At 52.0% G+C, this 24,484-nt stretch overlaps 1 pseudogene across 1 annotated transcript in view; it reads left to right on the forward strand.

Moving 5' to 3' along the window:
* The window catches only part of LOC311580723 (small ribosomal subunit protein uS12-like), an 80,605-nt pseudogene that overhangs the window by 54,077 nt on the left and 2,044 nt on the right, over positions 1-24,484 (forward strand). The gene's annotated exons all lie outside the window — the stretch shown is intronic.

Below are 24,484 nucleotides of genomic sequence, written 5' to 3' on the forward strand. Positions count from 1 at the left end.
ACTAATGCCCGCCCACCTCGTGGGCCTGAGCTAAGGCTGAATCTGCTCTCAAAGCTAACTGGCCATCTCCAGCAGGCCCCCAGCTTTGAGGAGTCAGGACTATTTTTCTTTTCTTTTTTCTTTTTTCTTCAAGACAGGGTTTCTCTTTATAGCCCTGGCTGTCTGTCTTGGAACTTGCTTTGTAGACCAGTCTGGTCTCAAACTCACAGAGATTCACCTGCCTCTGCCTCCCGAGTGCTGGGACTAAAGGCATGCGCCACCATTGCTGTCTGTCAGGACTATTTTTCAAAAGGACCTATCTCAGGCTGGCAAGATGGCTTAGCAGGTAAAGGCACTTGCCACCAAGCCTGACAACCTGAGTGATCTGTGGGGACCACGCAGTGGAAGGACAAAGTTGACTCCTCGGAATTTATCCAGTGACTTCACACGTGCACTATGAGATACGCACCTCCACAAATAAACAAATAAATCTGAAACGTACATTATTTCTACACCTCTAATCCCAGCACTTGAGAGGGTGAGGCAGGAAGATTGCCACAAGTTTAGGGATAGCCTGGGTTACAGTGTGAGCTCCATCCCAGCCAGGGCTATTGTGTGAGACCCTGCTAAAAACAACAACAGCACCAGCAACAAAAAAAAATCCCCTACCCCGCGCCCCCCCCCCCCGCAAAAGTAAGAAAATAAACAACAAACAAAATAACCCTCACAAAACAAAAGTGTGTCTTTCCCAGGCCAGCAGAGTGTCCCAAGCATGGTAGGCGTTTACGTAAATATTTCTGAAGTTCAGTTCTCAAATTCTGCTTCCAGTTGTAGTTTCCCCAAGACCGTCCTCAACGGGAGCTCACTGCCCATGTCCTCCTGGAGTGTCCTCCCACACACTATTAAAGGCACATTTGTTGACTGATGGTGTGAATGAAGGCGTGGACGTGCGGGAAGCGAGGCAGACGGAACAAATGAGGTTCAGAGAGTACAGAAGGAGGCGGCTCACTCAGGGACACCAGGGAAGGGCTACTGAGCGTCCATCTGCGGCCTAGTCCAGGTGAAGAGTTGGAGAGAAGCACTCCAGGAGGAGGGGAACAGAGTGAGCAAAGGTCCAGAGGCAGGAAGTCTGATGGGAGGCAGAGAGCAGGAGAAGAGAGGAAGGGAGGAGGAAGGTGCACACATCTGCCACGTATCGTGTGCGTGTGTGTGTGTGTGTGTGTGTGTGTGTGTGTGTGTGTGTGAGTGTGTGTGTCTGTGCGTGAGGATGTCTGTCTGTATGTGTTTGTGTCTATGTGTGCCTGTGTGTGTACATGTGTGTGTTTGTGTGTATGTATGTGCATGTGTGTCCATATGTGTGGGGGAGTGTCTATCTGTATGTGTGTGTATGTGTGTGCCTGTGTGTATGTGTGTATCTGTCTGTCTGTATCTGTCTTTGTCTATATATACGTGTGTGTGTGTATGCTTATATGTGTGTCTATGTGTGTGTGTCTGTGTATATGTGTATGTGTGTGCCTGTGTGTATGTATGTTTGTCTGTCTGTATGTCTCTGTGTGTATACATGTGTTTGTGTCTGGGGTGGTGGTGTCTGTGTGTATGTGTGCGTGTGTCTGAGTATGTGTATGTTTGTGTGTCTGTGTGTAATGTGTGTTTGTGTGAATATGGGTGTTTGTGTGTCTCTGTATATGGGGGTGTCTGTGTGTAGGTGTGTATCTGTCTCTGTGGGTGATATGTGTGTGTGTGTGCCTGTACACTTGTGTGGAGGCCAAAGGTTGATTTGCTATGTAGATGATGATGATCTTGAACTTCCGGTTCCCCCTCCCCCTCCATTTCTGAGTGCAGGGATTGCAGGCATGTACCACCAGCAACAAGGATGGGGACTGAACCCAGAGCTTTGCGTGTGCTAGGCAAGCGCTCCGCCACTGGACTGTGTGCCCAGGCCTCTGCAAGTCTGTCCCCTCCCTCCTCCTCTTCCACATCCACTGCAACTCCCCCTCCCCTAAGCCTCGTCCTATAGGGCCAGCCCTCTGAGTCCTGTCTGCTCTGGGTTAGGCTCCCCAGGGCACCCAGTCCCCTCTTTCCCGCCTCTATCTTTATGCTTTTGGTGAGCCTGCGCCAGGAGCTCCAGTTTGGACAGGAGTCTGCCATCTGGGCCTCAGGGAGCCAGACAAGAAAACCACTGGTCGGCAGAGCAGGGTGGCCCGCCACAGTACGCCAGCCTGAGTGGCCGCCCTGGCTTTTCCTCCCCTGAGGGATGTCCCCAGTGGACTGGCTAGTGGCCCAGGGCTCTGAAGAGAACACGCTCTCTGCACACAGTTGCTGGAGAAGGATGAGCCAGCTGTCCTGCCAGCTTTGTGTGGTGACAAGGGAGGTGCCCTGCCAGCCAGCACCTCATAGGTCGCTGGCTCCAGCCAGAGTGACCAAGGTCATTGACTGCTGGTCATTTTCCCCTTGGGCTCTTTATGGGAAGTCAAAGCTTCCAGTTGTGGGAGGGAGGGAGGGCTTGCCCCCAAGGTGATGTGAGTGATGAGGGCTGGGGGAGGGGGAAGCCCACACTGGTGGGATTCGGTTACCTGGCCCAGAGCGGTGGCCTGTGGAGAGACTAGGTTCTCTTTGTCTTCTCGCTTGCTGTGGAGTGGGAAGCAATCCTGTTTTGACCCCCAGAGCTTGGGCAGCTCAGGCCCTGAGGGAATGAAGGCTAAGCCATTCCGCAGCCATCTGCCCAAGCAAATCTCAATGGGCCTCCCCTACAGTGTCCCCTCCCAGGCTTGAGGGGCACAGCACCCATAGAGAGGGTGCTCAGCCCCGCTCCATTGGTGTAGAAAAGGGCCTCCCCTGAGAGGCGCCAGTCAGGAGGAAGCCAAATTGGGCTGCGGGGTGGGGGTGGGGGTGGGGGCTCCTCTTGGAACAAGGCAAACAGAAGCAGGGTTTATGTGCACAGCGTCACCCAGTGTCCTTTACAAGTCGTCCCTTCAGCAAGGAGTCTGTCCTCAGCCCTCCACCCAGATGAAAAGAACTAAATTCTTCAAACACACGCAAGCAAGGCCTTTCTGGATCTATTCTTCTCAGTGTGTTTGGCCATTCGATAAATCCAACAAATACTGAGTAGACCTCTTGGGTAGGGGTGAGGTTAAAAACTGGAAGGTGATGGCTCTCAACCTTTTGGGCAGCAAAGTCTTGATGAATTATAAGTGGTATATTTCCTAGTTTCATGACATGACCAACCCCGGTGGCACTCAGCCAGCAGGGCTTCTGGCTGAGGGTCTTCCTAGGGACCCCACCTTCCTGAGCCCTGTTTCTTTACCTTTTAAGAAAGTGCATTTCATTTCTGTGCCAGAACCTCATATCTCCCCCAGGGCACAAGAGAGTGGCTCAGCAGAGACCTGGCCACTTCAAGCTCAAGCAAACAAGCTGCCAAGCTCTTCTCTGAAGACGTCAGCCCTCTCTCCGTGTTCACCCTCCAGCCGGACTTGTTTGTTTTGCTTTGAGACAAGGTCTCAGATAGCCCAGGTTGTCCTCAAATTACATAACCGAGGATGACCTTGAACTCCCAATGTGCACCACACACCCAGCTCCTCTCTGGGCTGGAGAGATAGCAAGGCGGTTAAGAGGTCCTGCCTGAGTTCAATTCCCAGAAACCACATGGTGGCTCATGACCATCTCTAACGGGATCTGATGTCCTTTTCTGTCACGAAGGCATGCATGCAAATAGAGCACTCATGTGCATAAATTGCATAAATAAATAAATCTTTTTTAAAAAAGTCCAGCAGATACAGCCCAATGTGGTGACGCACGCCTTTAATCCCGGCACTCGAGGCAGAGGCAGAGGCAGAGGCAGAGGCAGAGGCAGAGGCAGAGGCAGAGGCAGAGGCAGAGGCAGAGGCAGGCGGATTGCTGTGAGTTTGAGGCCAGCCTGGTCGACAAAGCGAGTCCAGGATAGCCAAGGCTACACAGAGAAACCCTGTCTGAAAAACACACACACACACACACTTTAAATTGTGTCTTCCATTCTTGCAACACTGTGGCACCCCGAGTCTGCCTAGCCCTGAGCCTGATGGGTAGGTCCCAACCAGTCAGTTCCAGAAGCGCCATTGTTTTATCTAAGGTGAAGTCCCTCCTCGCTGGGAAGTGAGACACAGCCTCAGTTCTCCGGGCTCTTTGCGCTCACTTTCAGATCCAGGACAGCACTGGGTGCTGCTGCTGGGGAAGGTCCCGGCAGGCTGGCCACAGGGCGGGGTGTGGAGTAGACCTGACACCTTAATCTGCACCCATGGGTGGTATCTGCACCTGGAGGAGATCCGAGGCCAGGGGACATCAGGACCTGGGCAGTGGGGCTCACTACAGCCTTGGCTTCCCACAGTATTTTCTCAGCTAGTTATTAAATGGCCACTGTGTGACTGGTGCCATTCCAGGCTCTGGGGGATACAGCAATGTACAGAACAGGAGGAAATTCCTGCCGGGAGCTCACATCTGGAAGACAGTGATATGCCAGGTGGTGCGGCCAGAGAGATGGTGCTGCAATTAAGTGCACTTATCTCCCTTGTGCAGGACCTGAGCTTAGTTCCTGTCACCCAAGTCAGGCAAACTGGAAGCCTCCGGTGTGATGTCTTCTGGCCTCTGAGGGCACCCACATGCACGCATATGTTTAAATTTCTTAAAATAAAAAAAAAAACACACTGTGCGAGCGTATACATATGCATGCACACACACGCACACCACACACAAGTATCCTCAGGTGCATATACAACATTAAGGCAGCCCAAGGTATACAAGATCCCGTCTCAATAAATCCTAAAAACGGCCAGCATGAAGGTTCAGCAGACAAAGGCGTTTGCCCCCAAACTTGACACCTTGAGTTCAACCCCTTGATCCACATGGTAAAAAGAGAGAGACAACTCCATGTTGTCCTTTGACCTCTGTGTGTACACTGTACACACACACACACACACACACACACACACACACACACACACTGTAAAAAAAAAAGCTTTCCAATATTTAACAAAAGTTTGATTTAAAAGGAAAAACTCTAGCAGGTATGCTTGCTCTAGAGAAATGGACACAGGAGATTCAAGGATGCTGTCTCTGGGAGGGGCAGAGCTGGCCACTCTGAAGAGCAACCTATGAGGGGGAGGAGCCCAGGTAAGCCAACCGCTTGCCTGCCTGCCTGTCTGTCTGTGTATCTGTCTGTCTGTATGATGGAGACCCTTTCAGTCAGGGGCAGTAACAGGCGCTAAGGCCTGAGGCAGGCCTGTGTTTTGTCTGTGGAAGAATTAAGAACAGAATGACTAGAGCTGAACGTGGGGGCAAGCGGAGGGCCTGAGACAAGACGGCAGCCATGGTCACGTGCTCTGCACTTGAAACTGGCTCCCTTTGAACTCAGCGTAGGCCACCAAGGTGGATGGTGCTGGGTGCCCACTGAGAGCCTTACAGCTGTCCAGGTAGATGTCTGTGGCTTGAGTCGTACTGTGTTAGAAGGAAAGCATTCAGGTCCCTGCTCTGCCTCAGTCTGGCTGTGTGATGCCAGGCAAGTTACTAAGCCTCTCTGACCCTCTGCCTTATTCCCCTGGTAGCACAGATTGATAATCACCCTTAGCGCGTTGATGATGCTCCAGCAAAGAGGAGCACAGTATCAGGCCCACGTTTATTGTTCCCTCAGAGGCAGCCCTAGGTCATGGCTGACCACTGGGGACTCATTGCGTTGGGACATTCATGGTCAAGGGGGAATAAACTGACCCAAGGAAAGTTGATATTTAAGGGGTATGGCTTAGAGAGAGAGAAGTTTAGGCATATTTAAACACCCACCCTACGTCCATCTACTGGACCCCCACTTTCCACTCACTGTGACTTTGGGCAAGAGAGCCCTTTGCCCTGCTGTTTATTTAAAAGCTTGGGTTTTTGTTGTTGTTGTTGTTGTTGTTGTTTTGTTTTTGTTTTGTTTTTAATGTGTCCTGAAGTTTTACCTAGAACCCCTTCATGCCACTTCAGTGGACAAGTCTCAACCCCACGGACTTTCGGATATGAGTGTAAAGACTCAGGAAAAACATGAGGCCTGGAGACAGCCTGGGAGGCAGCCAGGGAGGCAGCCTGTGACCCTCAGGCTGGGATGAACAACCCCAGGGAGAAGGTCCCCAGGAAGAAACCTCAGTGTCCAGGGCAGCAGTGGAGGTAGGACGCAGGGCCATCTGGTCTGTAGGACAAGCGCTGGCAGCTGTGAACAGGCAATGACAGTCCTAGAGACACAGGTGGCTCTGGGGACATCCAGGGGTGTTCGTCTCCATTGGTGACATCAGTTTAAAAGCCTGAAGTGGCCAGCCCAGAGAGATCGCAGTCCAGCCCCCACTGGGCCCACTTACCACCTTACCACTTTTGTTTATTTACTGTACACACTGGGCTGCTGTGTGCAGGGCATTGGGGTTTAAAATATTTCACCCTTTGGGCTGGTGAGGCGACTCAGGTTAAGAGCTCTTGTGGAAGAGCTGGGCTCTATTCCCAACACCCGTGTCAGATGTCCCATAGTTGCCTCTAACACCAGCTTCGGGGTGTGTGTGTGTGTGTGTGTGTGTGTGTGTGTGTGTGTGTGTGTGTGTGTGTCTGAGGCCCTCCTCTGACCTCTGTGGTCACTTGCATGCATTTTCACATATCCACACACAGACATCACACGTCACACAGACACAGACAATCGAAATAAATTATTTAAAAACACTTCACTCCACCAGGAGAAAAAGAACCAGAGAGGAAATGACCTTCAGGTCACACGAAGGCCCCAAGACCCTTTGTCTCTGTCCAGTGTCCTGACCAGGCAAGGTGCTCTAACCACCTTTTGTGTGACAGAGGCCAGCTTGTGCCTGTCCCTGAAGCTCCCTCCCAAGAACATCTGCTGCCTGGTGACGTGATGGAGACCAGAGGGCCTTGCAAGCCAGCTCAGGGCCACAGGCGCTTCAGGTCAGGTGCATCTCTAGGAGGCTCGGCCTGGCAGAGATCCCTCATCCTGTCACTCCTGAGGTTTCCATTTGTTCAGGGTCATCCCCTTGGATCAGGATCATCGCCTTTTAAATAAGAAGGGGTTGCCCTGACAACCTCGCAATGTTGTTGTGGGGATGTGGCCGTGGTTTCTATGGCGCCCCCGCCCCCCAACCATGGAGACTGACTTAAGCAAGGCCACAGGAAGGCAGAAGCAGGGATGGGGTGTAAGGGGAGCCACAGAGAGTTTGTACACATCCAGGCAAGGGAAATGGGGTCAGTGCTCAGGGATCCATGTTTCAGTCATGATCTCTGCAGCCTAGTGGTCCTGAAGGATCTGAGGTAGACCCTATACCATCCAGTGAGTGCTGTAGAAGTTGGCCCAGGAACTGGATGCCTGTCTGCAGTCCTCAGTGCCAAAGGGTTAGAACAGCACAGAGGCTGGCCTGACCATTCCCAGTTAGTGCCTGCTTAGGGCCAACCTCTCTCTGCATCCAAGATTTTTCCCCATATGAGCAGCTCTGGACTAAGTCAGTGGTTCTCAACCTATGGCAGCAATCCCCTTGGAGGTTAAAAGGCCCTTTCATGGGGTCACATAGCAGACATCCTGCATATCAGATATTTACATTACGATTCATAACAGTAGCAAAATTATAGTTATGAAGTAGCAACAAAAAATAATTTATAGCTGGGGGTCACCACAACATGAGGAATTGTATTAAAGGGTCACAGCATTAAGAAGGTTGAGAACCATTGGTCTACATACTGATTCTGGGCTCCTTCTTCCTTCCTTCCTTCCTTCCTTCCTTCCTTCCTTCCTTCCTTCCTTATTTCCTTCCTTCCTTCCTTATTTCCTTCCTTCCTTCCTTCCTTCCTTCCTTCCTTTCTTTCTGTCTCCTTTCTTTTTCTTTATGTGTGCTCTCTTGAGACAGAGTCTCATGGGTACCAGACAAACTGGTTAGGTAGCTGAGGATGACCTTGAACTTCTGATCTTCCCCGCCTCTACTTCCAGCATGCTCAAATTATACAGGCATGCACTGGTGTACTAGGCATGGAACCCGGGACTTCCTTTATGCTAGGCGATTACTCCATCAAATGAACTATACTCCTAGTCCCTGGGTACCCCCTTTCTAAGCATTGATTTTTGCCACAGGTTGGAGTCTAAGGAGGGTCCTGCAAGGCTGTTGGCCTCAGGGCCAGGAGGCTATCCCCCTTCCACAGTGTTGGACACAGCCATTGTTCTATATAATAGGAGTGTCTCATAGCTGGTTCATGCTGTCACAGCTGGCTACCTGCTGGCAGGTATCACCTGACTGGATCTGTCATATGGCCTGGGCAACCTGGCCTTTCTTCTTCTTCTTCTTCTTCTTCTTCTTCTTCTTCTTCTTCTTCTTCTTCTTCTCCTCCTCCTCCTCCTCCTCCTCCTCCTCCTCCTCCTCTTCCTCCTCCTCCTCCTCTTTTTCTTTCTTTCTTTTTTTTTTTTTGCTTCTGAAGGGGTCGAATATTTCCTAAAAGACTCTACTTTCGCCTCTGGGGAGGTCCCATGCCATCCTCCCATCAGGTCCTACCCCCTGCTAGAGTCTCAGCGTGACTAGGCACAGGGATGGAGGGGCAGGTAGGGTGTGGAGAATGAGGGGACAATAAGCTGACAGTTGGGGCCAGAGGCCCGCGGGGGCCTGGGAAACGTGAGGCCCACAGCAGGTCAGGAGGCCCAGCTTCTGTTTGCTGACCCTGACCTGTGGACACAGAGGGTAGCATCACCTCCCTTCCCTGGCCCTCTGTGGACTGGGTCTCCCAGATCTAAGTAGCCTAGGATCAGCCTTCTTGTCCACTCCTCAGCCCTAGTCACCTCACTTCAGATTCCCGCCAAGTGGGGCCTGCGTGTAAAAATAGGCCAGCTTTATTTTATTTTATTTTTGAGCTGGCTATCTACTATTTTTATCAAATGGTCCAAGCAAAGCAGGGCAGAAAAAAAAAAAAGGGAAAAATCACACAGCTCTGTTTGCCAGGCTCAGTAGAAATAGCAACAGGGTGGGCTATTTTTAACAAGATGAATACCCCTGTACTCTGAGGTCTCTCCCCGGCCCCATCCCAGCCTCCTTTGTCTCTCTGCCCGGACAGCAGATTTTAAAATAAGCCCACAGTGGCCAAACCACTAAGTGCCCAAAGACAGTGACTGAGGAGGCTGAGCCAAGGAGGGCCGTTCATGGAGGGGGCAGTGGTGGACACTTTCCCCATTTCCCTCCCTGAAAGGAATCACACTGTTGTTTGTAAAACCATCCAGGTTGGGTTTTCCAGACCTTTCCTGCTGGTTGTCCTCCCACGGGAACAGCAAAGGTTGCCCTGAAACATGCAGTGGTTTGGGCAGAGTGACCCTAGAGGCCCGGCGTGGCCTGTTGCGGCCCATGGCGGTTCCTGTGCCAGGCTGTGGGAGGGCAGGAAGGCAGAACAAGCCTACAGAGCCTAGGGCTGGGGAAGCAGAGATGACTTGAGAGGGCTATGAGGTGAAGGCGCTAAGGGGGTCTCCATTTCAGCCATGGTCCATGCAGGCAGAGAGGCATGTGTCCTAAGCATTGTTGAGCTTTCGGGGCCAGGCTGCCCCAGTGTGGCTACCGTAAAACCTCAGTCATCTGAGAGTGCAAGGATCCTCAGTGTTGCAGTTCATATGAGAAATAGTCTTTGGGTATGAAAAAAACCCTTCTGTCACCATAGAGCAGGCTAGGGGAAGGGAGGGCATGGGGACCGGTACCAAGCCCAGAAGCCACAAGAAGGAGGGCAGCCAGGCAAGGTAGCTCCTACACAGAATTTGTTGTGGCTGCCAAGCTGAGGCAGGAGGATTGTCATCAGTTCCAAGCTAGGCTGGGCTATAGAGTAAGACCTTGTCTCAAAACAAGGAAATGTGTGTGGTTCTGGAGACATAGGCCTGCTTGTAGAGTATGTGCTTAGGGTACACAAAGGCCTGGGTTGGACCATTAACTCTGTGTAAGTGGGGGAGGGGGAGATGTGTTCCTGCAACCCTTTCACTTGGGAGGTGAAAACTGGAGCTTCAGAAGTTCAAGGTCATCCTTGTGACACAGCGAATCTAAGGTCACCTTGGGCTACACTAACACTTTCTCAATGATGGAGGAGGAGGAGGAGGAGGAGGAGGAGGAGGAGGAGGAGGATGGGCCCCGAATCCATTTCTAATCTCCTGAACACCAGCAAGGGCTTGGGATCCCTGAGGTGTGAAGGGCCTGTTTGCAGGTTAAAAACTTCACTTTTGGCCCCTGCCGTGGTGGTGGTGGTGCATGCCTTTAATCCCAGCACTTGGGAGGAAGAGGCAGGTGAATTGCTTTGAGTTGGAGATGGAGTTCCAGAACAGCCAGGGCTACACAGTGAAACCCTGTCTGGGAAAACCAAAAACCAAAACAACAACAAAAACAAACTTCTCCTTTGGCAGAGGCTTTCTTTGTCATCAGGAACGGAAGGATGCTAGCTACAAAAAGGTGACATTAACTAAGCACTTACTGGAGGGAAGGAGAGAGTACCGAGTGAAACATTTCATATCTCATGTATAACATCTGGTGCGTTCCCACCTCAGTATTGCTGGGCCTCCTTTGCTGAGATGTATAGGGGGCTCTTCCCTTGTGGCAGCTGAAATCACAGGACAGAGACACAGGCAGTGCCTCTGAAAGGTAATGGAGCCGGGGACAGACGACTCTCCACACCATCTCCTGCTCCATGTCCCGTCCATGACGTCTTGCTCCTCTCTACTGATCAGGCCAATGAGAGGACAGTAGGCCACGGGGTGGGGTGGAGAGAAAGCCTTAATGTCACACCAGACCCTTGGCCCGAGCCACACATAGACACACATAGACACACATAGACACACACATGTTTCGGCCCGCAGGGTCTTCAATGGGTACCTGTGGAGGGGGCAGACAAGTGGGGGCACAGGAGACACAAAGAAATGAGGGCAAGTCTGGATTCTGATCAAGCCCCGTTTATTGAAAAATTGTACAGAGTTTTTATAGGCACAGAGGCATGGGTATTTGCGTAAGCAAGGGTTGCTATGGATACCTAACTCTAGAATGCTCCAGCAGGTGTCCACCTTTACAGCTATTATAATCGCAGAAGATGGAGAAATTCCAGAGAGAAAGGGAAGTTGTAAAAGATGTGGTTGGTCAGGAAAAAGTTCCCGGAACTGCTGCTCGCAGGCAGCTGGCCTTTAATCTGATTTTACACAGTAGTCTTACTGGAAAAGTTAGTTTATAGCCAAAAAAGGAGTAGCTCTTACTATGAGCTCAGGGGTCTTAGAATGACCGTCCCCCACAATAAACCACAACAGGTGTCCAACCGCCAAACCATGACAGGGTCAGCTGGTCAGCTGGTCAGCTGGTTTCTGGTAAATGACAGACTGCTGGAGAAATAGGAACCTAAAGGTGTAGGCTCTGACAAGATGGCTGAGCATTGGCCATATAGCCCGTGCCCAACACACACACATTTTCCATCCCAGGCCATTTTGATTTTCCTCCAGGGCCATATTCCTCTCACCTCCCTGACATGGTAACCACTCCTTCCATCTTCCATTCCTGGACTTTAGAACTCATCCCAGTGACCTTTCCAGGCAGGACTCAGGTACTGTAGAGGTCCTAGCAGCTCCCCTGACATTTCCTTGCTTGCCCAGGCAAGCGACCAAGTCTCAGGTTCTGTTCTCGAGAGGATGGCACAGCGGATGAGGGTACACAGCGTTGAACAGATAGAAAGGTGATGAGGCAAAAGGAACGGGGAACGAGAAAGAAAACTGGACAATATGCAGGGAGGGAGGGTAAGAGAGGAGGAGCAGCCAGAGGCTCCGGGGCCGCTGGGAAGAAGGTCCGTGAGGGCCAGAGAGGAAGGTCAGAGGACCAGGGCACAGATTCTCTGACCCTGGGGCCTCTGGATTCAGGTATTTTCTTGGGAAGGGCTGTTACCCAGAGGGAAGAGTTACCTTGATCGGTTTATTCAGTGTGTAGGTAGCCCTACTACAGTGTGTCTGGTCCTCTAGTGGGCCCAGGACACCTCACTTTGCTAACTGCCCTGATAGGTGGAGTCATTGTGGTGGGCAGATAGATTTGCTATGTCCTCTCCAGCCTGGAGGAAATTGGCAGTGGGTGTCCTCAGCCTTGGTTGGCTTCCTTCTCAGGGTACATAAGCAGACACTATGGGGCCATTCCAGCCTTGCCGTGCTTGATTCTTGTCCCTACAGAAGCTCAGAAAGGGGAAAGCGAAGGGAGGGGGGCCTTGCTTGGCCTTTTTTTGGGGCTGCAGCTCCTGGCTCACATCCAAGCTGGCTGCCTGCATGCCACCCCGGCCCCAGGGGACGATAGAGTCAGCAGGCTTCTGTTTGGCCTGGCCATGACTTATCCCAAAGTTGCTACCAAATCTGAGAAGCTTTGCTTCTCAAAGGGGCTTGTGACAAAGACTGCTTTGACGTCTTCCACCAGACATGGAGGGCTAGAGTCTGTCTGCCTAGGAGAAAGTCCTTCTGGATAGGTGGGAAAGCCCGGAGTCTCCCTGAGTTGGTCTGGCAGGCAGGGAAGGCTTTGCAGCAGTTTTTGTTGTTTGTTTGTTTGTTGTTGGATGGTTGGTTTCAGAGATCCACCTGCCTCTGCCTCCCATATGCTAGGAGTAAAGGCATGTGGCACCACTGCCCAGACAGCAGTCTTAACTGGGGCCTTTAAAGGGCTCAATGTGCATAGTCTAAGATCTATGAAGAAAAATCTGTGGCCCAGAGTGACTGGCTAAGTCAGGGCAGGAATTGGTTGTAGGGGCTGTGGTGCAACAGGGCTGGCTCTTCCAGTGAAAACTTAAAATACAGCTGGCCTTTTCTAGATATACTCTTCCCTGAGGGTCCCAATGGCCAAAATGGTCCCCAGGCCTCCCTCTGCAAGACCTCGTGCCTTTCTGAAAGCCAAGGTCTCTGGCCTAAATGTCCAGGGGCTGTCTCTGACATCCGGTATGGCCTGAGGCACAAATCCTCCTGCTTTGTAGTTCTGGATTTGATTAGAATTTTGTTTGTTCAGAGGTTATTGGGAACAGTGGTTTTTTTGTTTTTGTTTTTGTTTTTGTTTTTGTTTTTCTGGATTCAATTTGATGTGCATATGTATGTGTGTTTTAGGTGCTTTCTTTACTCAGAATCTGGTTATGTGTGGCCTAATGGGTTTGTAGCCCCACCTTTAGGACCGAAGTCATTTGTGTGTTTATTCAGCCAGACTTTTTATAAGCTTGAAAACAAAGGCAAGTATCTGGAGCCCCAGGGCAGCCCTTCCTCACGAGGGCCTCTTGCATCTTGTCTATTTGACTTTGAAGGAAGGGCCAGGCTAGACATCTCTAGGGTTGACTTCTGCCTGATGGAGCAGGAAGGCTAACAGAGCATGGTGATCATCCCATGGCCTGGCGCTGACAGACACAGCGACTCTGACTCTGACTGCCTCCCCGCTCCTTCCTCCCCCTCCTCCTCCTCCTCCTTTCCCTCCTTACCTCAGTCTGTTCCTCTGTGAGCTGAGAACTGGGGTTAACATGTCTCACTGAGATGCTATGAGCACAGAAGGGATGGGCAGCTTAAGCTACTCCACGGACAACATTTCTCATATTAAGTAGGACTCAATAACCCAACACAGCTACTTGCCGTAGCAGTTACTTCCCCCACTGCTTGACCAAGTTACCAGGCTCGGATAACTTAGAGGAGGGATTATTTTGGCTTACAGAGTTCCATCGCGTCAGGGAGGCGGGCACAGCAGGACAGAACAGTTGAGAGGAAGCAGCATGGTGTGGGGTGTTGGGAGATGAAGGGGGCAGGAGGACCTGGCATTTGTCTGCCTCTCTTTTTTCTTCTTTAATTCCATTCAGCAAAGGGCTGGTGCCCCCCACACTCGGAGCAGGCCCTCTTTGCCTCTTTCTCTATTAACCCTCTGGAAACGCCTTGATAGGCCCACCTCCCTCTCCAACAGCCGTCAGTCAGGGACCACATTAGGAGACATGGGCTTCTGGGGTGCTTGTGGCTCTGCAAGCTCCCATAGCCTGAGCGAGTCATCAGGAAGAACTATGCAGGCAGAGGAAGGAGGAAGGCCCCTACGGCCCGTGAAGAGAACTAAGGATGGTGACATCACTCCTAGGAAGAGCCAGTGAGCAAAGCGCTTGGCTGTCGGGTGTGTGTGTGTGTGTGTGTGTTTGTGTGTGTGTGTGTGTGTGTGTCTCCATCTCAGCCACTGAGGCCTTCTGGCTAAAGGCAAGGTTCACTCTGGGGGCTGGGGCCCTTGCCAATTAGAATCTAATATACTTTCACAAGAGAATTTTTAAAGGTTCCTCTTCAGAGTTTTGTGTGTCAGGAACTTCATTCTGAGTGCAGCCGTGTTGGGGGCGGGGCCTGGTGGAATCTCCTAAACAGATTCCCCATGCTCTTATATCTTGAGTGGAAGCCTGTTATGAAAGTGAACTCAGGGGCCCCATCTTGTGCTCCCTCTCTTGCCCTCTGCCTTCCACTGTGGGATGGCACAATACACCAGATCTTACCACCATGCCCTTATCCTTCCCAGCTTCCAGAATCATCACCCAACAAATCCCTGCCTTGTTTTGGTTTACTAAGACAGGAAAGAGGTTGGTTCCACCTCTCTCGACGATGCCTTTGATCTCAAGATCTTCCTGCTTCCAACTCCCAAGTGCTGAGATGTAAAGGCAGGTACCACATAGTTCACATTTCTAGGTTTTAATGGACATTTTGTTACAGCAACATGAACAGGCTAGGATAGACAGTGGCTGTGTTCACTGTCTGAGAAACAGTGGGAGGAGCCATTGCCCGAAGCCCAGGGCTGGACAGCAGCCCCAGGCCTCTGCCCTAATGTCAGCCCCACCACCACCCTACACTTGGTTTTCTTAATTTATTTAAGTTGTGCAATGTGCATATGTGTATGTGTGTGTGTGTGTGCACTCGTATGTGTGCGTCCCTGTGCATTGGCTTCCTTAAATGTAACCCTGCCAGGGCAGTGGCTTCACAAGAAGTTCATGGCTGGGTGAAACCCTAGAGCAGTGTGTCACATCTGTGCTGTCGCATACATGCTGAATGGTGACACAGTACTAAGACAAGCACCGAAGTGCTACGTGTCACACGCGCTGACCTGCAGCATGACTGGTAAGGCTCTGCCAGACCTAGGCTCTGCCATCTGTGCATTCTGGCCTTCTCTTCCAGCCCAGACACCAGTGGAGCACAGCTCTGCCTCTGTCCCCTGTGTCCCCAGTCAGCTCTGAGAAGACTCCTCCTGCTCTGTGCAGCCTTTATTTCTGGAATACTCTGCAGCAGCTTGCGCTTACTTCTGCTTGACTCTGGAGCCTGGAGGAAGCGGCACTCCACCACCACCCCGCCCCACCCCCCTTGGCCTGTGTTTTGAGATGGGGAACTGGGCCAAGTCTAGACTCCATGCTTCCTGGGTCTTTGACTAGTCAGTAACTCAAAACACTATATTGGGCATCTTCCATGTGCCAGGCAGAAATAATAAAGAATGGGTGTGATCTCCAGCTCTCTGTGTCATCAGAAGGCCAAACAAGGGACAACCAACTAAAGCTAAAGAGGCTTGAGGTGCCATTGAAGGCACAGACCTCCCTTTCCCCCTCTCGGTCTTTTGCCTTGAGCAAAGACTTTATTGGGCCAGGGGCAGAGAGTTAGCCTGAGAAGGGAGCGGACCTGGCATTTGGTGAGGTAACCCCTGCCAGGCTCATCTTCCTCCAGGCCAGTTCTGAGAAAGACTTTTCCCTGATAGCTAAGCTCTTGGCTACCAGGCCATTCTGATGCCTCCCCAGCCCGTCTCCAGGAATGCCTGAGGGTCATCAAAGTGAGCTCTCCACACCCATGTCCTCCCAGAATAGTGTGGAAACCCTTTACCAGTGCTCCCAGCACCCATGCCCCTAGCTGCCACCCACCCCTTGCACTGTACATCTTTCCTCTTTCTAAACACTGAAAGAACAGCAGGTGGTTGGCCAGGTTTGGCCACTGGTGACGTATCTTGGAAGAAGAAGGCTGACCAAACAGTGTTCATAAATGCCCTGGGGGGACAGCCACTGTGATGGACCAAACAGTTAAATCAAGATTGATGGGGTCCGTATGAAAAGAGGTAGCATCTAAGCCTGGTAAAATCTCAAGAGTCAGTAGTTGATCACAAACTTCCTCTTTGGGCCTAAGAATCCTAGAGAGGCCATGGAGCAGGGGTGCCTCATCTCCTGGGGTTCTATGACCTCTTTCAGTGATGCTGGGGATTCCTCCCCCATGCCCTACTACACTCCCTGAAGAACTGAGGGGGTGCTCAGGAACAGAAGTGTCCCTTTTGAGGTACCAAGGTGGTTGTCAGCATATAATCCCTGGTGAGGCTCTGGGGTTCCTTGCACCCCCTCCCCCCAGAACTGTACCCTGAGGGAAGGCCAGCTCCAAGGTTGTCATGGTCTCCAAAGCCTAAGCCTTCAGTACTTGAGCCATTACCAACTTCCCCTTGGATCTGAGGAGGACTCCCTCAAATTTAAGACAACCACTAGGGCAAGGTTTGGTGTGACCGGTCCATCATAGGCCCAGGGGAGGGTGACGTGCTTAGCAACCAGGCCTGGAATACAAACTGCAGTAAAGGTCCCAGATAAAATTCACAGTCCACATAATGTAGCCAGTCCAGTATGGGGCACCTAATATGTGCTCAGTACACACCACCGGTTCACTCCTGTCCACTCTGCTCCTCGGTCTTGTGCTGTGAAAACTTCTGGATGGGGGCAGGTGAGCGTTCTCTGCAGATGACCTGGTCCTTTATGAAGAGCGCAGGAAGAGAAGAGGGCCCTCAAGTGGCCTCCAGGCCCCTGGGGGTTGTGGCCGGTCTGGAAAGCCCCAACTCACCACACTGTTTGGATTGGGTTTCTATTCCCAACACCAGTGAGAGGCCTGCTATTTATGGGTGCCCTGTCCCACCCCCTGGACAGCCAGACAGTGCGTGGGCTGGGGACCGCATGGCTGGCAAGCCTGCTGCCCCTACACCACCCAGTGCTGTGACCAGGGCACGCTTCACACATCGGTTGCCCCACAGGCTGGGGCTGGGGCTTTACCAGCTCTCCTGGCTGCCCTGGGGAGGAATAGACATGGAAGGGGACAGAAGGGGCTGTCTCTTCACCCTGCCCTCTGGCTTCCACAGATATATTTAAGGAGTGGCGGGCTCTAGACTGGGGGTGAAGAAATGACACATGCCATCCCTTTCCACTTTCACGTCGTGTGGTGTCTGCTGTGGTTAGAATCCTGGAGTCAGGCTGACTGTATCCACGTCCTCCTTTAACCACTTGTTAAGTGTGACTTTGGACAGACACCCAACCCCTGCATGCCTCAGTTTCCTCAACTGTAATATGGAGCTTGTGCTGGGACCTGCTCCAAATTGGCTCATCGTGGGGGCTAAGGAGGAAGAGGTGGGTCCATTGGACTCACTCAGGCCTTTCTCCTCCTTGGGGTCTTCATGTGCTCCCATCACCTGCTAAGACAGGAGTGCTGGCCCTATTGTACAAAGGGAGGAAATGACCCTCCAAGGAGCAAAGTGACCTCTTCAAGGTGGGCACAGCTGGGGACAGCAGGCCAGGCTCTCCTCAGTCCAACCCGGACAATGAACTTTCTGGAGGTCCTCTCCTCACCTCAGCTCCTCACCACATGATCCATAGCAAGGTGCCTGACAGGTGTCTGTGTGGCAGGGGCTGAGCTGAGTCCATCCCCTGGGCCACCTGCCCTCCTGCCAGTGCTTTGTATCAACCTGCTGAGGACAGGGGCTATTTTAGTACACAGTGTTTGCCTAGTGGCTGAGGATATTTGTGAAGGGGCAGGCCGGCGGCATGCCTTGGCTTCCAACTGGAAGCTGCTCTCTTGGACATGTGGCCGATTGGCCGATAGTGGAAGGCTTTGGCGAACTCTTTCCCTTCCTTACAAAGTGTGGCTGCTGCTGCTTCCCGTCTGCCCTCATGCCAAGCCCACAGCTTCTCTTCCTGACTTCCCACTGCCAACGTGGTGACAGCCTTCCCAGGTCTGGTGAGATGAGCAAACTGGGCAAAGTGTGGTTTCCTGGCCCTGGCCCGGCATCTTCCCTCTTGTGGCTAACCATCTGTGGCCTTCTGCTCTCCATTAGAGCACAAGGCCGAGGTCAGGCTCTTCCCGACTGGTCCTCTTTACTTGGACCTATGCTGCGCTGTCCCATGGCCTGGGCTGGGTGAGGGTAGGACAGACAGGCCTGGGGAACTGGGAGCCCAGTAAGAGTTTGGACATCTTCCTGTCTCCAGTCTGGCCTGACCTACCTGACGCTGTACAAGGAATAGACCTGAGACTTCCTTACATGGAGGCTGGCACGTACGCGGTGGGAAACCACTGGAGACCAGCAAATGCCAGGCAGGCAAGCACAGGCCTGTGAATGAGCCTTCTTGTTGGAGACACCCTGGAGAGACAGCCTTGTGTGGCGAATAAAAGAAATGTTTGTTCCCATCCCTGATGGGACACTTTGGCAGCAGTGTCCTCCCCTGTCGTGTACCTCAGCAATTCCCACCTGTACAGAGGAGGGGAAGAGGAAGTAAATTAAGGGACAGGATGCTGAGATAGCAGCTAGTTGCATGTCACCCTCTTGTCAAGGTGTCTCAAGAGTGTGTCGACTAGAGCTTCTTCTTTGTTTATTTGTTTGTTTTGGTTTTTTGAGACAGTGTTTCTCTGTGTAGCCTTGGCTGTCCTGGACTTGCTTTGTAGACCAGCCTGGCCTCGAACTCACAGCCATCTGCCTGCCTCTGCCTCCGAAGTGCTGGTATTAAAGGTGTGTGCCACCACTGCCTGGCTGACTAGAGCTTCTTATGCCAATTTCAGAGCCCACCTCCACTCCTTAAGTGTCTCTTCTGAACCAAGCAGAACAGTCACTGACCCCTTGACCCTCAAGCTGCTGAAGTCTGGGCCATAGAGATAGTCCCAAGATACCCTCGGGGACACCAAGTGTTGCAGGTAGCCAGGCCTTAGGCCTGTGTGCCCAGCTTTACTGGGAAGAAGTCCATGTCCTTGGAACAGGCTGGTGAGGCAGGTGCCCAGGAGGGTGCGGCTACTGAGCTCAGGTCTATAAATAAGGGACCTGGGAGAAGAGACTTTAATTTGCACATTACCTATTGGTGTTTACTTTGCTATTTCCAATATGGTCATTTTGTTCTGCAGGGGGCCTGGCTGGCGGCTGGGGGGTGGGGTGGGGGTGGCACCTGGGCCATGTGGTTACCTGACCACACCAGGAATGAATCCTGTGTCGCTGTGAAACTCTGACACATCTGTCCCAGGGATAGCCACACTATCTGGGAGCCAGGTATGAACTCGACGCCCAGGAGCCAGCCAGATCAACTGAGACCTTGACACGCCAAAGCCACCAGTCCCCGCCCTCCAGCAGGCTCCTCTGATGGCATTGTCGGGGTCTTTCCACTCCGGAGACCAGCTCTACTCCTCTCCTTACTCCCTAGGGGGCTCTGCCTTTGAGGAGACAATCTCCCTCCTGCCACCAGCCAAGAGCATGTTAGGCTCCTCTGTGGCCATACAACAAACCACTTGGCTACATACGGCACGTGAGGAGAGGATTCCTTAAAGTCTTTATACTTTTTCTATGATATGTGGGTTCCATGAGGTGGGCTGTGTCTCCCCCCGGCTAGCGCTTTCTGAGAACAGACATGTCTCTCTTAGACCAAAGCCTACTGTGGTGAGTGAACACACCTTCGTCCTCTCAGATTAGAAGTCTTTAGAGTGCACACTGCTTACCTATAGAACTGAATTGGCTCCAATTCTGCTATGTCCTCTCCTGCCTGTACCTCCACTGCACCCCCTCTCCTGCCTGTACCCCCACTGCACCCCCTCTCCTGCCTGTACCCCCACTGCACCCCCTCTCCTGACTGTACCTCCACTGCACCCCCTCTCCTGACTGTACCTCCACTGCACACCCTCTCCTGCCTGTACCTCCACTGCACTCCGTCTCCTGCCTGTACCTCCACTGCACTCCCTCTCCCCCTGGACCCCCACTGCACCCCCTCTCCCTCTGTACCTCCACTGCACCCCCTCTCCTGCCTGTACCTCCACTGCACACCCTCTCCTGCCTGTACCCCCACTGCACTCCGTCTTCTTCCTGTACCCCCACTGCACTCCGTCTCCTGCCTGTACCCCCACTGCACCCCGTCTCCTGCCTGTACCTCCACTGCACTCCGTCTCCTGCCTGTACCTCCACTGCACACCCTCTCCTGCCTGTACCCCCACTGCACTCCGTCTCCTGCCTGTACCTCCACTGCACACCCTCTCCTGCCTGTACCCCCACTGCACACCCTCTCCTGCCTGTACCTCCACTGCACACCCTCTCCTGCCTGTACCTCCACTGCACCCCGTCTCCTTCCTGTACTCCCACTGCACCCTGTCTCCTGCCTGTACCCCCACTGCACCCCCTTTCCCCCTGTACTCCCACTGCACCCCTTCTCCTGCCTGTACCCCCACTGCACCCCATCTCCTGCCTGTACCTCCACTGCACCCCATCTCCTGCCTGTACCTCCACTGCACCCCATCTCCTGCCTGTACCCCCACTGCACCCCATCTCCTGCCTGTACCTCCACTGCACACCCTCTCCTGCCTGTACCTCCACTGCACCCCGTCTCCTGCCTGTACCTCCACTGCACCCCTTCTCTAGGCTCACTTCTCCAGGGCATTGTTGCATCTGTCCTGGGCTAAACCACCAGTGCATCTCATCTGTTCCTCACTGACAAGCAAGAGGGCCTGATGGGAACATGGGCATTTTTTTTCTGCTCTGGAACTCTACCCATGTGTACTGGAAGTTTTGGTGTCTTTAAAAACTCAGTTATGCCCGGCGTGGTGGCACATGCCTTTAATCCCAGCACTCAGGAGGCAGAGGTAGGTAGATCGCTGTGAGCTTGAGGCCAGCCTGGTCAATAAAGTGAGTCTAGGACAGTCAAGGCCACACAGAGAAACTCTGTCTTGAAGAAAAGAAAGAAAGAAAAAAAGGAAAGAAAAACAAAACAAAAAAAAAAAACAAAACAAAAACTCAGTTATATCATGCAAACAGGTTTTTGTTTTAATCCCAACTGTGGGATACGGAGACATGGAGACACTTTTAATTTATCTACAGCAGATAGCAGCCTCTTGTGGCTCGGAGAGGGGTGTGGTCTTTGCCAGCTGGAGGTAGTTTAACTCTGAGGACTCTGAAAGGGTATAAACATCAGAGCCCAGAGAGGCTCCAGAGACGATGCTTTGAGAGAGGACACTTCTAGGATGCTTCGAGGGACACTCAGAGAGAGAGGTGGGGGGGGGTGCTTCTAGGAGACGGGAGGAGAAAGAAGAAGGCTGCTGGCTCTGCTGGACTTCTAGATATCCTGACGACTGAGATGGATATTTTCCCAAAACACACGACATCCCTAACCAGCTGCAACTAAGTCTAAAGAGGTCTACGTCTCCTGTTCCTTCTGACCTTCTTCCTCTCCTACCTAGGATTGGGGGGTAGGAAGGGAGGTGGAGGTGGTAAAGAACCCCTAAATAAAATAGAGTTAAAAACTAGCACTTATACCCATGTTTTTGTTTTGTTTGTTTTTATAGTATATGAGTGCTTTATCTGCAGAAGAGGGCATCAGATCACATTATAGATGGTTTTGGGCCACCATGTGGTTGCTGGGAATTGAACTCAGGACCTCTGGAAGAGCAAGCGGCACTCTTAACCACTGAGCCATCTCTCCAGCCCTTGTTTTGTTTGGTTTTAACTAATAAAAACTAAATATATATTTATGTATACCTCCAAAAGAATATTTTACAAAAAAAAATTTACAACTGTGCTGGAATAAAGACAAATATTTATACTGTGTATAAAACCACTGTTTTGACTCAACAGATCCAAACTAAACTGAACTGTTTCAATGGGCCTCTGAGAATGTTATGGGTCGGTGCTGTACCTGTTAGGCCTAGTAGTACCAGCTGGTCAGGGCCTTGCTGGATAGGGGCAGAGCAGGCCATGGTGGGTTGGGATATCTCAGTATCCTTTCACTTTTATAAGCTTCACCAAGTCCTTGTAAATCACCTCAAGCCAGACGTTATTCCATATCACATGTTGGCACACCTCCACTGTCCCTGCCGCTGACCACTGCTGCCCTGGGGACAGCCCCAGCCTCTCATTTGTTCTGTGCAAATGTCATGCTGGCTACATGGGCACTGCCACTCTAGCTGATCCTCGAGGTCATCCTCCAAGGCAGGGAAAGACCATTTTTCAGATAAAGAGGCTCAGAGGAGAAAAAAGCAACAGTGTTTTATGTCACTTTGCCATGTGGTGACAGGGCAGCGCAGGATGTGACAGGGCAGTACAATCCAGAGGTGGTGAAAAATCTGGTGGCAGCCGTGGGTAACAGGCACAGTGGTGGTTGGTTGTGCACTGAGGGGAGGTGGCATGGCATAGAAAACTTGTCCTCTGCCTGCCAGCCTCCCCTCTGCCTCTCAGCACCAGGCTGGGCCACAGACTTCACCGTGAGCAGGCGTCTAGGGGCTGCGGATAGAGCTGCCTTCCAAGACTCGGCTACTTCAGGCCTGCCAGCTCCAGGCCCTTGTCCCAGGTGAAGCTGGGTACCCCTTCCAGCCTGAGGGCTGTGAGGCCCGGAAGGGTAGGAGAGATTCTGGAAGGTGGGCAACCAGCTGAGGATGCCTGCTGAGGAGAAGCGGCACACAGAGAAGCCCCGTCATAGGGAAGGGAGCACTCAGAGACAGGAAAGCAGGCTCATCCTCCAGCCTCAGGCAGGTGCCACGCCCAGGAAAGCCTGGGAGGCCCATCCCCACAGCCTCTGAATGTCCCGTCTTGTGTTCATTCATTCATCCCTCCTTGGTTTTTTTCCACTCCTTTAAATTTCTCATCTGCTTTCATGCCTCGTCAGCCTCTTCAGCCAGCAATCCTCGCTGTCTCTCCGCTTCTCTCTACCCTCTGGCTCTTTCTTTCTCCCTCGAGGTCAGCGGGATCTTCCTGTCTGCCTGCTCCCCCCACCACCCCCACCCCGGCCCCCATCCACCCGCCTCTCCTGGCCTCGCATTCGATCCATTTCCCTGTTGCTCTCTCTCTCTCTCTCTCTCTGCGTCTCTCCTTGTCTTTTTCTTCTCTCATTATTCCGAGACACGACAGTGTCTAACTCAGCAGGGACAACACGTTCCACAGACAAATTACCCAACAGAAGCAGAAGAGGGGACGGCCGTGCTTCAGGCTCTTGCCCTGCTGCGTGATTTGTGCTTATGTAGTGATAGGGGGTCCTGGGGGACAGACAGGAGGAGGCCTGACAGTCAGGCATAGGTGTCCTCCTCCTGGCTCGAGGGGCTCCAGGCAGGCTGTGGGGAGCTAGCATGGAAGTGCTTTGTGCCCATCTGCCCAGGTGGCTTTTCAGGTGGATTTCTTTCTTCCCAAGCCAAAGCTAACCCTTTGATCCCCTGGGAAATAAAAGCAGCCGTCTGCGTTGACCGTTCCTACAGATAGAGGGGTTTAGAGGGACAAGGAGAAAAACCGGAGGGCAGCAGGCATCTGCAGCTTGTGAAACAGTGTGGCCTCCGAAGCTGCGGCTTATCATTCATCCAAAGGGAGCCCCTCCTCCAAGCTTGTGTTGGGGTATCACTACCACTCTGTGTGGGCATTGGCAGTCGCTAACTGACTAGCTGACTGTTCTCAAGATTAAATAGGGACGGTGTGTTGTAATTGAGAAGGTCCCAGAAAGGGGCTTTCTGGGCCAGAAGGTTGGTGTGGACTAGCAGAGGGCCATCCCCCAGCCCCCCACCTCCAGGTGGCTTTGTAAGTCTTTTCTTCCCCACTGCAATACACACAGTGTTCTCAGTCATAATAGGTTATGGTTAGTTTCAATAAAACTGTGCTTGTTTCTCAGTTTCTCTCTTAACCCGGCTATCACACAAATAACTGAGACTCTTTTATATGTGTTTAACAGTAAGCTTCACAGCACAAGATCTGAGTAGCTACTACTCCATTCTTTTTTTTTTTTTAAAGATTTATTTATTATGTATACAGTATGCATCAGATCACATTATAGATGGTTGTGAGCCACCATGTGGTTGCTGGGAATTGAACTCAGGACCTCTGGAAGAGCAGTCAGTGCTCTTAACTGCTGAGCCATCTCTCCAGGCCCCCGCCACTACTCCATTCTTAACGTTCTAAGCTAATTTGTTTTCCTCCCAGTGTTCATGCCAGAGGCACTTGTGCTTTTGTAGCTGTTCTTGTTCCAGCTCTCTCTCCTGATGTTTCTTAGACCTTTCCCGTGGCTCAGTCTCCTACCTCTTCTCTAATTGCTCCTCCCCTGGCTGGCAGAAAGTCCAGCCCTCTTCTCTCCCCTGCTCAGTGATTGGCTGTAAGCTGTTTTATTGGCATACCCGGGACACACGGGGAGCAGTGTTTACGCAACACTGAGACAGGAGATTCTCAGAACAAGGATTGCTACCAGACATCGAGGGGACAGAAATCAGCATTTGAATTACACAGTAACCTTATGCCCA

The sequence above is a fragment of the Acomys minous genome, assembly GCF_964271855.1.
Source record: "Acomys minous genome assembly, chromosome: 13".
NCBI classification, from domain to species: Eukaryota; Metazoa; Chordata; class Mammalia; order Rodentia; family Muridae; genus Acomys; species Acomys minous.